The sequence below is a fragment of the Salvelinus fontinalis genome, chromosome 22, assembly GCF_029448725.1.
Source record: "Salvelinus fontinalis isolate EN_2023a chromosome 22, ASM2944872v1, whole genome shotgun sequence".
NCBI lineage: Eukaryota > Metazoa > Chordata > Actinopteri > Salmoniformes > Salmonidae > Salvelinus > Salvelinus fontinalis.
In genome coordinates, this window is record NC_074686.1 from 41,558 (window position 1) to 53,420 (window position 11,863).

General features: G+C 45.2%; 3 non-coding genes across 3 annotated transcripts; all 3 read left to right on the forward strand.

The window, feature by feature from the left end:
* The first annotated feature begins 1,404 nt into the window (after nt 1–1,404).
* Nucleotides 1,405–1,478, forward strand: trnav-aac (transfer RNA valine (anticodon AAC)). Its single transcript has one exon. It is a non-coding gene; the product is annotated as a tRNA-Val (tRNA).
* A 2,117-nt stretch (nt 1,479–3,595) lies between these two features.
* trnat-agu (transfer RNA threonine (anticodon AGU)) lies at nt 3,596–3,669 on the forward strand. Its single transcript has one exon. It is a non-coding gene; the product is annotated as a tRNA-Thr (tRNA).
* Nucleotides 3,670–10,714: 7,045 nt separating this feature from the next.
* Nucleotides 10,715–10,788, forward strand: trnas-acu (transfer RNA serine (anticodon ACU)). The gene has a single exon. It is a non-coding gene; the product is annotated as a tRNA-Ser (tRNA).
* Nucleotides 10,789–11,863: the final 1,075 nt, after the last annotated feature.

The window sequence follows — 11,863 nt, forward strand, 5'->3', positions numbered from 1 at the left end:
AGTTGCTTGTCATTGTTACATGACAGTAGGTTGTCGTTAGACAAAGCTGCATGAAGTGTGAAATGGAGCGTTCTTGGATCCACAAAAAAAAAAGTTTTTTGGAGAATGCGGGTATCGATCCCACTACCTCTCGCATGCAAAGCAAGCACTCTACCATTTGAGCTAATTCCCCTTCCTTTGTAATTTGCCACAAGGAGCAACCAAGAGGGTCCAGTCTTGTCAGGCTATGCTGTTGGTGGACTTGTTCATATATGCGCCAGCACTGGCCAAGGCTCTGTGCATCCTCAAAATGTTTCTCCGTTGCAAGCGGCCCGTTAGCTCAGTTGGTTAAATTGTGGTGCTAATAACGCCAAGGTCGTGGGTTCGATCACCGTACTTGCCTAGAGGTACATTTTCAGTTGTTGTTTTTCTTTATCCTCTGCATTGGCTTCAAGGAAACTTCCCACAGCTTTGTTTGTGGGCATCAATTGTGTGTGCTACGCTGCTCCTCTGAAAGTAAGTCATGTCATTCGTTTTCATCTGACATTGTGACATCAGTGTTACATGAAAGTTGCTTGTCATTGTTACATGACAGTAGGTTGTCGTTAGACAAAGCTGCATGAAGTGTGAACTGGAGCGTTCTTGGATCCACAAAAAAAAATGTTTTTTGGAGAATGTGGGTATCAATCCCACTACCTCTCGGATGCAAAGCAAGCGCTCTACCATTTGAGCTAATTCTCCTGCCAGTTTCCTTTGCCACAAGGAGCAACCAAGAGGGTCCAGTCTTGTCAGGCTATGCTGTTGGTGGACTTGTTCGTTTTTGCGCCAGCACTGGCCGAGGCTCTGTGCATCCTCAAAATGATTCTCCGTTGAAAGCGGCCCGTTAGCTCAGTAGGTTAGAGCGTGGTGCTAATAATGCCAATATCGTGGGTTCGATCCCCATGCTGGCCATGAGGTACATTTTCAGTTGTTGTTTTTCTTTATCCTCTGCATTGGCTTCAAGGAAACTTCCCACAGCTTTGTTTGTGGGCATCAATTGTGTGTGCTACGCTGCTCCTCTGAAAGTAAGTCATGTCATTCGTTTTCATCTGACATTGTGACATCAGTGTTACATGAAAGTTGCTTGTCATTGTTACATGACAGTAGGTTGTCGTTAGACAAAGCTGCATGAAGTGTGAACTGGAGCGTTCTTGGATCCACAAAAAAAAATGTTTTTGGGAGAATGTGGGTATCAATCCAACTACCTCTCGCATGCAAAGCAAGCACTCTACCATTTGAGCTCATTCCCCTGCCTTTTTAATTTGCCACAAGGAGCAACCAAGAGGGTCCAGTCTTGTCAGATTATGCTGTTGGTGGACTTGTTCGTTTATGAGCCAGCACTGGCCGAGGCTCTGTGCATCCTCAAAATGTTTCTCCGTAGCAAACAGCCGGTTAGCTCAGTTGGTTAGATCACGGTGCTAACAACGCCAAGGTCGTGGGTTTGAACCCCGTACTGGCCATGAGGTATATTTTCAGTTGTTGGTTTTCTTTATCCTCTGCATTGGCTTCAAGGAAACTTCCCACAGGTTTGTTTGTGGGCATCAATTGTGTGTGCTACGCTGCTCCTCTGAAAGTAAGTCATGTCATTCGTTTTCATCTGACATTGTGACATCAGTGTTACATGAAAGTTGCTTGTCATTGTTACATGACAGTAGGTTGTCGTTAGACAAAGCTGCATGAAGTGTGAACTGGAGCGTTCTTAGATCCACAAAAAAAAATGTTTTTTGGAGAATGTGGGTATCGATCCCACTACCTGTCGCATGCAAAGCAAGCACTCTACCATTTGAGCTAATTCCCCTGCCATTTTAATTTGCCACAAGGAGCAACCAAGAGGGTCCAGTCTTGTCAGATTATGCTGTTGGTGGACTTGTTCGTTTATGCGCCAGCACTGGCCGAGGCTCTGTGCATCGTCAAAATGTTTATCCTTAGCAAGTGGCCGGTTATCTCAGTTGGTTAGATCGTGGTGCTAGTAACGCCAAGGTCGTGGGTTCGAACCCTGTACTGGACATGAGGTACATTTTCAGTTGTTGTTTTTCTTTATCCTCTGCATTGGCTTCAAGGAAACTTCCCACAGCTTTGTTTGTGGGCATCAATTGTGTGTGCTACGCTGCTCCTCTGAAAGTAAGTCATGTCATTCGTTTTCATCTGACATTGTGACATCAGTGTTACATGAAAGTTGCTTGTCATTGTTACATGACAGTAGGTTGTCGTTAGACAAAGCTGCATGAAGTGTGAACTGGAGCGTTCTTGGATCCACAAAAAAAAATGTTTTTTGGAGAATGTGGGTATCAATCCCACTACCTCTCGGATGCAAAGCAAGCGCTCTACCATTTGAGCTAATTCTCCTGCCAGTTTCCTTTGCCACAAGGAGCAACCAAGAGGGTCCAGTCTTGTCAGGCTATGCTGTTGGTGGACTTGTTCGTTTTTGCGCCAGCACTGGCCGAGGCTCTGTGCATCCTCAAAATGATTCTCCGTTGAAAGCGGCCCGTTAGCTCAGTAGGTTAGAGCGTGGTGCTAATAATGCCAATATCGTGGGTTCGATCCCCATGCTGGCCATGAGGTACATTTTCAGTTGTTGTTTTTCTTTATCCTCTGCATTGGCTTCAAGGAAACTTCCCACAGCTTTGTTTGTGGGCATCAATTGTGTGTGCTACGCTGCTCCTCTGAAAGTAAGTCATGTCATTCGTTTTCATCTGACATTGTGACATCAGTGTTACATGAAAGTTGCTTGTCATTGTTACATGACAGTAGGTTGTCGTTAGACAAAGCTGCATGAAGTGTGAACTGGAGCGTTCTTGGATCCACAAAAAAAAATGTTTTTGGGAGAATGTGGGTATCAATCCAACTACCTCTCGCATGCAAAGCAAGCACTCTACCATTTGAGCTCATTCCCCTGCCTTTTTAATTTGCCACAAGGAGCAACCAAGAGGGTCCAGTCTTGTCAGATTATGCTGTTGGTGGACTTGCTCGTTTATGAGCCAGCACTGGCCGAGGCTCTGTGCATCCTCAAAATGTTTCTCCGTAGCAAACAGCCGGTTAGCTCAGTTGGTTAGATCACGGTGCTAACAATGCCAAGGTCGTGGGTTTGAACCCCGTACTGGCCATGAGGTATATTTTCAGTTGTTGGTTTTCTTTATCCTCTGCATTGGCTTCAAGGAAACTTCCCACAGGTTTGTTTGTGGGCATCAATTGTGTGTGCTACGCTGCTCCTCTGAAAGTAAGTCATGTCATTCGTTTTCATCTGACATTGTGACATCAGTGTTACATGAAAGTTGCTTGTCATTGTTACATGACAGTAGGTTGTCGTTAGACAAAGCTGCATGAAGTGTGAACTGGAGCGTTCTTAGATCCACAAAAAAAAATGTTTTTTGGAGAATGTGGGTATCGATCCCACTACCTGTCGCATGCAAAGCAAGCACTCTACCATTTGAGCTAATTCCCCTGCCATTTTAATTTGCCACAAGGAGCAACCAAGAGGGTCCAGTCTGTCAGATTATGCTGTTGGTGGATTTGTTCGTTTATGCGCCAGCACTGGCCGAGGCTCTGTGCATCGTCAAAATGTTTCTCCTTAGCAAGTGGCCGGTTATCTCAGTTGGTTAGATCGTGGTGCTAGTAACGCCAAGGTCGTGGGTTCGAACCCTGTACTGGCCATGAGGTACATTTTCAGTTGTTGTTTTTCTTTATCCTCTGCATTGGCTTCAAGGAAACTTCCCACAGCTTTTTTTGTGGGCATCAATTGTGTGTGCTACGCTGCTCCTCTGAAAGTAAGTCATGTCATTCGTTTTCATCTGACATTGTGACATCATTGTTACATGAAAGTTGCTTGTCATTGTTACATGACAGTAGGTTGTCGTTAGACAAAGCTGCATGAAGTGTGAACTGGAGCGTTCTTGATCCACAAAAAAAAATGTTTTTTGGAGAATGTGGGTATCAATCCCACTACCTGTCGCATGCAAAGCAAGCACTCTACCATTTGAGCTAATTCCCCTGCCTTTATAATTTGCCACAAGGAGCAACCAAGAGGGTCCAGTCTTGTCAGGCTATGCTGTTGGTGGACTTGTTCGTTTTTGCGCCAGCACTGGCCGAGGCTCTGTGCATCCTCAAAATGTTTCTCAGTTGCAAGCGGCCGGTTAGCTCAGTAGGCTAGAGAGCGGTGCTAATAACGCCAAGGTCGTGGGTTCCATCCCCGTACTGGCAATGAGGTACATTTTCAGTTGTTGTTTTTCTTTATCCTCTGCATTGGCTTCAAGGAAACTTCCCACAGCTTTGTTTGTGGGCATCAATTGTGTGTGCTACGCTGCTCCTCTGAAAGTAAGTCATGTCATTCGTTTTCATCTGACATTGTGACATCAGTGTTACATGAAAGTTGCTTGTCATTGTTACATGACAGTAGGTTGTCGTTAGACAAAGCTGCATGAAGTGTGAACTGGAGCGTTCTTGGATCCACAAAAAAAAATGTTTTTTGGAGAATGTGGGTATCAATCCCACTACCTCTCGCATGCAAAGCAAGCACTCTACCATTTGAGCTAATTCCCCTGCCTTTATAATTTGCCACAAGGAGCAACCAAGAGGGTCCAGTCTTGTCAGGCTATGCTGTTGGTGGACTTGTTCATTTATGCGCCAGCACTGGCCGAGGCTCTGTGCATCCTCAAAATGTTTCTCCGTTGAAAGTGGCCGGATAGCTCAGTTGGTTAGATTGTGGTGCTAATAACGCCAAGGTCGTCGGTTCGAACCCCGTACTGGCCATGAGGTACATTTTCAGTTGTTGTTTTTCTTTATCCTCTGCATTGGCTTCAAGGAAACTTCCCACAGCTTTGTTTGTGGGCATCAATTGTGTGTGCTACGCTGCTCCTCTGAAAGTAAGTCATGTCATTCGTTTTCATCTGACATTGTGACATCAGTGTTACATGAAAGTTGCTTGTCATTGTTACATGACAGTAGGTTGTCGTTAGACAAAGCTGCATGAAGTGTGAACTGGAGCGTTCTTGGATCCACAAAAAAAAATGTTTTTTGGAGAATGTGGGTATCAATCCCACTACCTCTCGCATGCAAAGCAAGCACTCTACCATTTGAGCTAATTCCCCTGCCTTTATAATTTGCCACAAGGAGCAACCAAGAGGGTCCAGTCTTGTCAGGCTATGCTGTTGGTGGACTTGTTCATTTATGCGCCAGCACTGGCCGAGGCTCTGTGCATCCTCAAAATGTTTCTCCGTTGAAAGTGGCCGGTTAGCTCAGTTGGTTAGATTGTGATGCTAATAACGCTAAGGTCGTCGGTTCGAACCCCGTACTGGCCATGAGGTACATTTTCAGTTGTTGTTTTTCTTTATCCTCTGCATTGGCTTCAAGGAAACTTCCCACAGCTTTGTTTGTGGGCATCAATTGTGTGTGCTACGCTGCTCCTCTGAAAGTAAGTCATGTCATTCGTTTTCATCTGACATTGTGACATCAGTGTTACATGAAAGTTGCTTGTCATTGTTACATGACAGTAGGTTGTCGTTAGACAAAGCTGCATGAAGTGTGAACTGGAGCGTTCTTGGATCCACAAAAAAAAATGTTTTTTGGAGAATGTGGGTATCAATCCCACTACCTCTTGCATGCAAAGCAAGCACTCTACCATTTGAGCTAATTCCCCTGCCTTTTTAATTAGCCACAAGGAGCAACCAAGAGGGTCCAGTCTTGTCAGGCTATGCTGTTGGTGGACTTGTTCGTTTTTGAGCCAGCACTGGCCGAGGCTCTGTGCATCCTCAAAATGTTTCTCCGTTGCAAGCGGCCGGTTAGCTCAGTAGGTTAGAGCGTGGTGCTAATAACGCCAAGTTTATGGGATCGATCCCCGTTCTGGCCATAAGGTACATTTTCAGTTGTTATTTTTCTTTATCCTCTGCATTGGCTTCAAGGAAACTTCCCACAGCTTTGTTTGTGGGCATCAATTGTGTGTGCTACGCTGCTCCTCTGAAAGTAAGTCATGTCATTCGTTTTCATCTGACATTGTGACATCAGTGTTACATGAAAGTTGCTTGTCATTGTTACATGACAGTAGGTTGTCGTTAGACAAAGCTGCATGAAGCGTGAACTGGAGCGTTCTTGGATCCACAAAAAAATTTGTTTTATGGAGAATGTGGGTATCAATCCCACTACCTCTCGCATGCAAAGCAAGCACTCTACCATTTGAGCTAATTCCCTGCCTGTTTAATTTGCCACAAGGAGCAACCAAGAGGGTCCAGTCTTGTCAGGCTATGCTGTTGGTGGACATGTTCGTTTTTGCGCCAGCACTGGCCGAGGCCCTGTTCATCCTCAAAATGTTTCTCCGTTGCAAGCGGCCCGTTAGCTCAGTAGGTTAGAGTGCGGTGCTAATAACGCCAAGGTCGTGGGTTCGATCCCCGTACTGGCAATGAGGTACATTTTCAGTTGTTGTTTTTCTTTATCCTCTGCATTGGCTTCAAGGAAACTTCCCACAGCTTTGTTTCTGGGCATCAATTGTGTGTGCTACGCTGCTCCTCTGAAAGTAAGTCATGTCATTCGTTTTCATCTGACATTGTGACATCAGTGTTACATGAAAGTTGCTTGTCATTGTTACATGACAGTAGGTTGTCGTTAGACAAAGCTGCATGAAGTGTGAACTGGAGCGTTCTTGGATCCACAAAAAAAAAAGTTTTTTGGAGAATGTGGGTATCAATCCCACTACCTCTCGCATGCAAAGCAAGCACTCTACCATTTGAGCTAATTCCCCTGCCTTTATAATTTGCCACAAGGAGCAACCAAGAGGGTCCAGTCTTGTCAGGCTATGCTGTTGGTGGACTTGTTCATTTATGCGCCAGCACTGGCCGAGGCTCTGTGCATCCTCAAAATGTTTCTCCGTTGAAAGTGGCCGGTTAGCTCAGTTGGTTAGATTGTGGTGCTAATAACGCCAAGTTCGTCGGTTCGAACCCCGTACTGGCCATGAGGTACATTTTCAGTTGTTGTTTTTCTTTATCCTCTGCATTGGCTTCAAGGAAACTTCCCACAGCTTTTTTTGTGGGCATCAATTGTGTGTGCTACGCTGCTCCTCTGAAAGTAAGTCATGTCATTCGTTTTCATCTGTCATTGTGACATCATTGTTACATGAAAGTTGCTTGTCATTGTTACATGACAGTAGGTTGTCGTTAGACAAAGCTGCATGAAGTGTGAACTGGAGCGTTCTTGATCCACAAAAAAAAATGTTTTTTTGGAGAATGTGGGTATCAATCCCACTACCTGTCGCATGCAAAGCAAGCACTCTACCATTTGAGCTAATTCCCCTGCCTTTATAATTTGCCACAAGGAGCAACCAAGAGGGTCCAGTCTTGTCAGGCTATGCTGTTGGTAGACTTGTTGGTTTTTGCGCCAGCACTGGCCGAGGCTCTGTGCATCCTCAAAATGTTTCTCCGTTGCAAGCGGCCCGTTAGCTCAGTAGGCTAGTGCGCGGTGCTAATAACGCCAAGGTCGTATGTTCGATCCCCGTACTGGCAATGAGGTACATTTTCAGTTGTTGTTTTTCTTTATCCTCTGCATTGGCTTCAAGGAAACTTCCCACAGCTTTGTTTGTGGGCATCAATTGTGTGTGCTACGCTGCTCCTCTGAAAGTAAGTCATGTCATTCGTTTTCATCTGACATTGTGACATCAGTGTTACATGAAAGTTGCTTGTCATTGTTACATGACAGTAGGTTGTCGTTAGACAAAGCTGCATGAAGTGTGAACTGGAGCGTTCTTGGATCCACAAAAAAAAATGTTTTTTGGAGAATGTGGGTATCAATCCCACTACCTCTCGCATGCAAAGCAAGCACTCTACCATTTGAGCTAATTCCCCTGCCTTCATAATTTGCCACAAGGAGCAACCAAGAGGGTCCAGTCTTGTCAGGCTATGCTGTTGGTGGACTTGTTCATTTATGCGCCAGCACTGGCCGAGGCTCTGTGCATCCTCAAAATGTTTCTAAGGTGAAAGTGGCCGGTTAGCTCAGTAGGTCAGAGAGCAGTGCTAATAACGCCAAGGTCGTGTGTTCGATCCCCGTACTGGCCATGAGGTACATTTTCATTTGTAGTTTTTCTTTATCCTCTGCATTGGCTTCAAGGAAACTTCCCACAGCTTTTTTTGTGGGCATCAATTGTGTGTGCTACGCTGCTCCTCTGAAAGTAAGTCATGTCATTCGTTTTCATCTGACATTGTGACATCATTGTTACATGAAAGTTGCTTGTCATTGTTACATGACAGTAGGTTGTCGTTAGACAAAGCTGCATGAAGTGTGAACTGGAGCGTTCTTGATCCACAAAAAAAAATGTTTTTTGGAGAATGTGGGTATCAATCCCACTACCTGTCGCATGCAAAGCAAGCACTCTACCATTTGAGCTAATTCCCCTGCCTTTATAATTTGCCACAAGGAGCAACCAAGAGGGTCCAGTCTTGTCAGGCTATGCTGTTGGTGGACTTGTTCATTTATGCGCCAGCACTGGCCGAGGCTCTGTGCATCCTCAAAATGTTTCTCCGTTGCAAGCGGCCGGTTAGCTCAGTAGGCTAGAGCGCGGTGCTAATAACGCCAAGGTCGTATGTTCGATCCCCGTACTGGCAATGAGGTACATTTTCAGTTGTTGTTTTTCTTTATCCTCTGCATTGGCTTCAAGGAAACTTCCCACAGCTTTGTTTGTGGGCATCAATTGTGTGTGCTACGCTGCTCCTCTGAAAGTAAGTCATGTCATTCGTTTTCATCTGACATTGTGACATCAGTGTTACATGAAAGTTGCTTGTCATTGTTACATGACAGTAGGTTGTCGTTAGACAAAGCTGCATGAAGTGTGAACTGGAGCGTTCTTGGTTCCACAAAAAAAATGTTTTTTGGAGAATGTGGGTATCAATCCCACAACCTCTCGCATGCAAAGCAAGCACTCTACCATTTGAGCTAATTCCCCTGCGTTTATAATTTGCCACAAGGAGCAACCAAGAGGGTCCAGTCTTGTCAGGCTATGCTGTTGGTGGACTTGTTCATTTATGCGCCAGCACTGGCCGAGGCTCTGTGCATCCTCAAAATGTTTCTCCGTTGAAAGTGGCCGGTTAGCTCAGTTGGTTAGATTGTGATGCTAATAACGCTAAGGTCGTCGGTTCGAACCCCGTACTGGCCATGAGGTACATTTTCAGTTGTTGTTTTTCTTTATCCTCTGCATTGGCTTCAAGGAAACTTCCCACAGCTTTGTTTGTGGGCATCAATTGTGTGTGCTACGCTGCTCCTCTGAAAGTAAGTCATGTCATTCGTTTTCATCTGACATTGTGACATCAGTGTTACATGAAAGTTGCTTGTCATTGTTACATGACAGTAGGTTGTCGTTAGACAAAGCTGCATGAAGTGTGAACTGGAGCGTTCTTGGATCCACAAAAAAAAATGTTTTTTGGAGAATGTGGGTATCAATCCCACTACCTCTTGCATGCAAAGCAAGCACTCTACCATTTGAGCTAATTCCCCTGCCTTTTTAATTAGCCACAAGGAGCAACCAAGAGGGTCCAGTCTTGTCAGGCTATGCTGTTGGTGGACTTGTTCGTTTTTGAGCCAGCACTGGCCGAGGCTCTGTGCATCCTCAAAATGTTTCTCCGTTGCAAGCGGCCGGTTAGCTCAGTAGGTTAGAGCGTGGTGCTAATAACGCCAAGTTTATGGGATCGATCCCCGTTCTGGCCATAAGGTAAATTTTCAGTTGTTATTTTTCTTTATCCTCTGCATTGGCTTCAAGGAAACTTCCCACAGCTTTGTTTGTGGGCATCAATTGTGTGTGCTACGCTGCTCCTCTGAAAGTAAGTCATGTCATTCGTTTTCATCTGACATTGTGACATCAGTGTTACATGAAAGTTGCTTGTCATTGTTACATGACAGTAGGTTGTCGTTAGACAAAGCTGCATGAAGCGTGAACTGGAGCGTTCTTGGATCCACAAAAAAATTTGTTTTATGGAGAATGTGGGTATCAATCCCACTACCTCTCGCATGCAAAGCAAGCACTCTACCATTTGAGCTAATTCCCTGCCTGTTTAATTTGCCACAAGGAGCAACCAAGAGGGTCCAGTCTTGTCAGGCTATGCTGTTGGTGGACATGTTCGTTTTTGCGCCAGCACTGGCCGAGGCCCTGTTCATCCTCAAAATGTTTCTCCGTTGCAAGCGGCCCGTTAGCTCAGTAGGTTAGAGTGCGGTGCTAATAACGCCAAGGTCGTGGGTTCGATCCCCGTACTGGCAATGAGGTACATTTTCAGTTGTTGTTTTTCTTTATCCTCTGCATTGGCTTCAAGGAAACTTCCCACAGCTTTGTTTCTGGGCATCAATTGTGTGTGCTACGCTGCTCCTCTGAAAGTAAGTCATGTCATTCGTTTTCATCTGACATTGTGACATCAGTGTTACATGAAAGTTGCTTGTCATTGTTACATGACAGTAGGTTGTCGTTAGACAAAGCTGCATCAAGTGTGAACTGGAGCGTTCTTGGATCCACAAAAAAAAATGTTTTTTGGAGAATGCGGGTATCAATCCCACTACCTCTCGCATGCAAAGCAAGCACTCTACCATTCGAGCTAATTCCCCTGCCTGTTTAATTTGCCACAAGGAGCAACCAAGAGGGTCCAGTCTTGTCAGATTATGCTGTTGGTGGACTTGTTCGTTTTTGCGCCAGCACTGGCCGAGGCTCTGTGCATCCTCAAAATTTTTCTCCGTTGCAAGAGGCCCGTTAGCTCAGTAGGTTAGAGCGCGGTGCTACTAACGCCAAGGTCGTGGGTTCGATCCCCGTACTGGCAATGAGGTACATTTTCAGTTGTTGTTTTTCTTTATCCTCTGCATTGGCTTCAAGGAAACTTCCCACAGCTTTGTTTGTGGGCATCAATTGTGTGTGCTACGCTGCTCCTCTGAAAGTAAGTCATGTCATTCGTTTTCATCTGACATTGTGACATCAGTGTTACATGAAAGTTGCTTGTCATTGTTACATGACAGTAGGTTGTCGTTAGACAAAGCTGCATGAAGTGTGAACTGGAGCGTTCTTGGATCCACAAAAAAAAATGTTTTTTGGAGAATGTGGGTATCAATCCCACTACCTCTCGCATGCAAAGCAAGCACTCTACCATTTGAGCTAATTCCCCTGCCTTTATAATTTGCCACAAGGAGTAACCAAGAGGGTCCAGTCTTGTCAGGCTATGCTGTTGGTGGACTTGTTCATTTATGCGCCAGCACTGGCCGAGGCTCTGTGCATCCTCAAAATGTTTCTCCGTTGAAAGTGGACGGTTAGCTCAGTTGGTTAGATTGTGGTGCTAATAACGCCAAGGTCGTCGGTTCGAACCCCGTTCTGGCCATGAGGTACATTTTCAGTTGTTGTTTTTCTTTATCCTCTGCATTGGCTTCAAGGAAACTTCCCACAGCTTTGTTTGTGGGCATCAATTGTGTGTGCTACGCTGCTCCTCTGAAAGTAAGTCATGTCATTCGTTTTCATCTGACATTGTGACATCAGTGTTACATGAAAGTTGCTTGTCATTGTTACATGACAGTAGGTTGTCGTTAGACAAAGCTGCATGAAGTGTGAACTGGAGCGTTCTTGGATCCACAAAAAAAAATGTTTTTTGGAGAATGTGGGTATCAATCCCACTACCTCTTGCATGCAAAGCAAGCACTCTACCATTTGAGCTAATTCCCCTGCCTTTTTAATTAGCCACAAGGAGCAACCAAGAGGGTCCAGTCTTGTCAGGCTATGCTGTTGGTGGACTTGTTCGTTTTTGAGCCAGCACTGGCCGAGGCTCTGTGCATCCTCAAAATGTTTCTCCGTTGCAAGCGGCCGGTTAGCTCAGTAGGTTAGAGCGTGGTGCTAATAACGCCAAGTTTATGG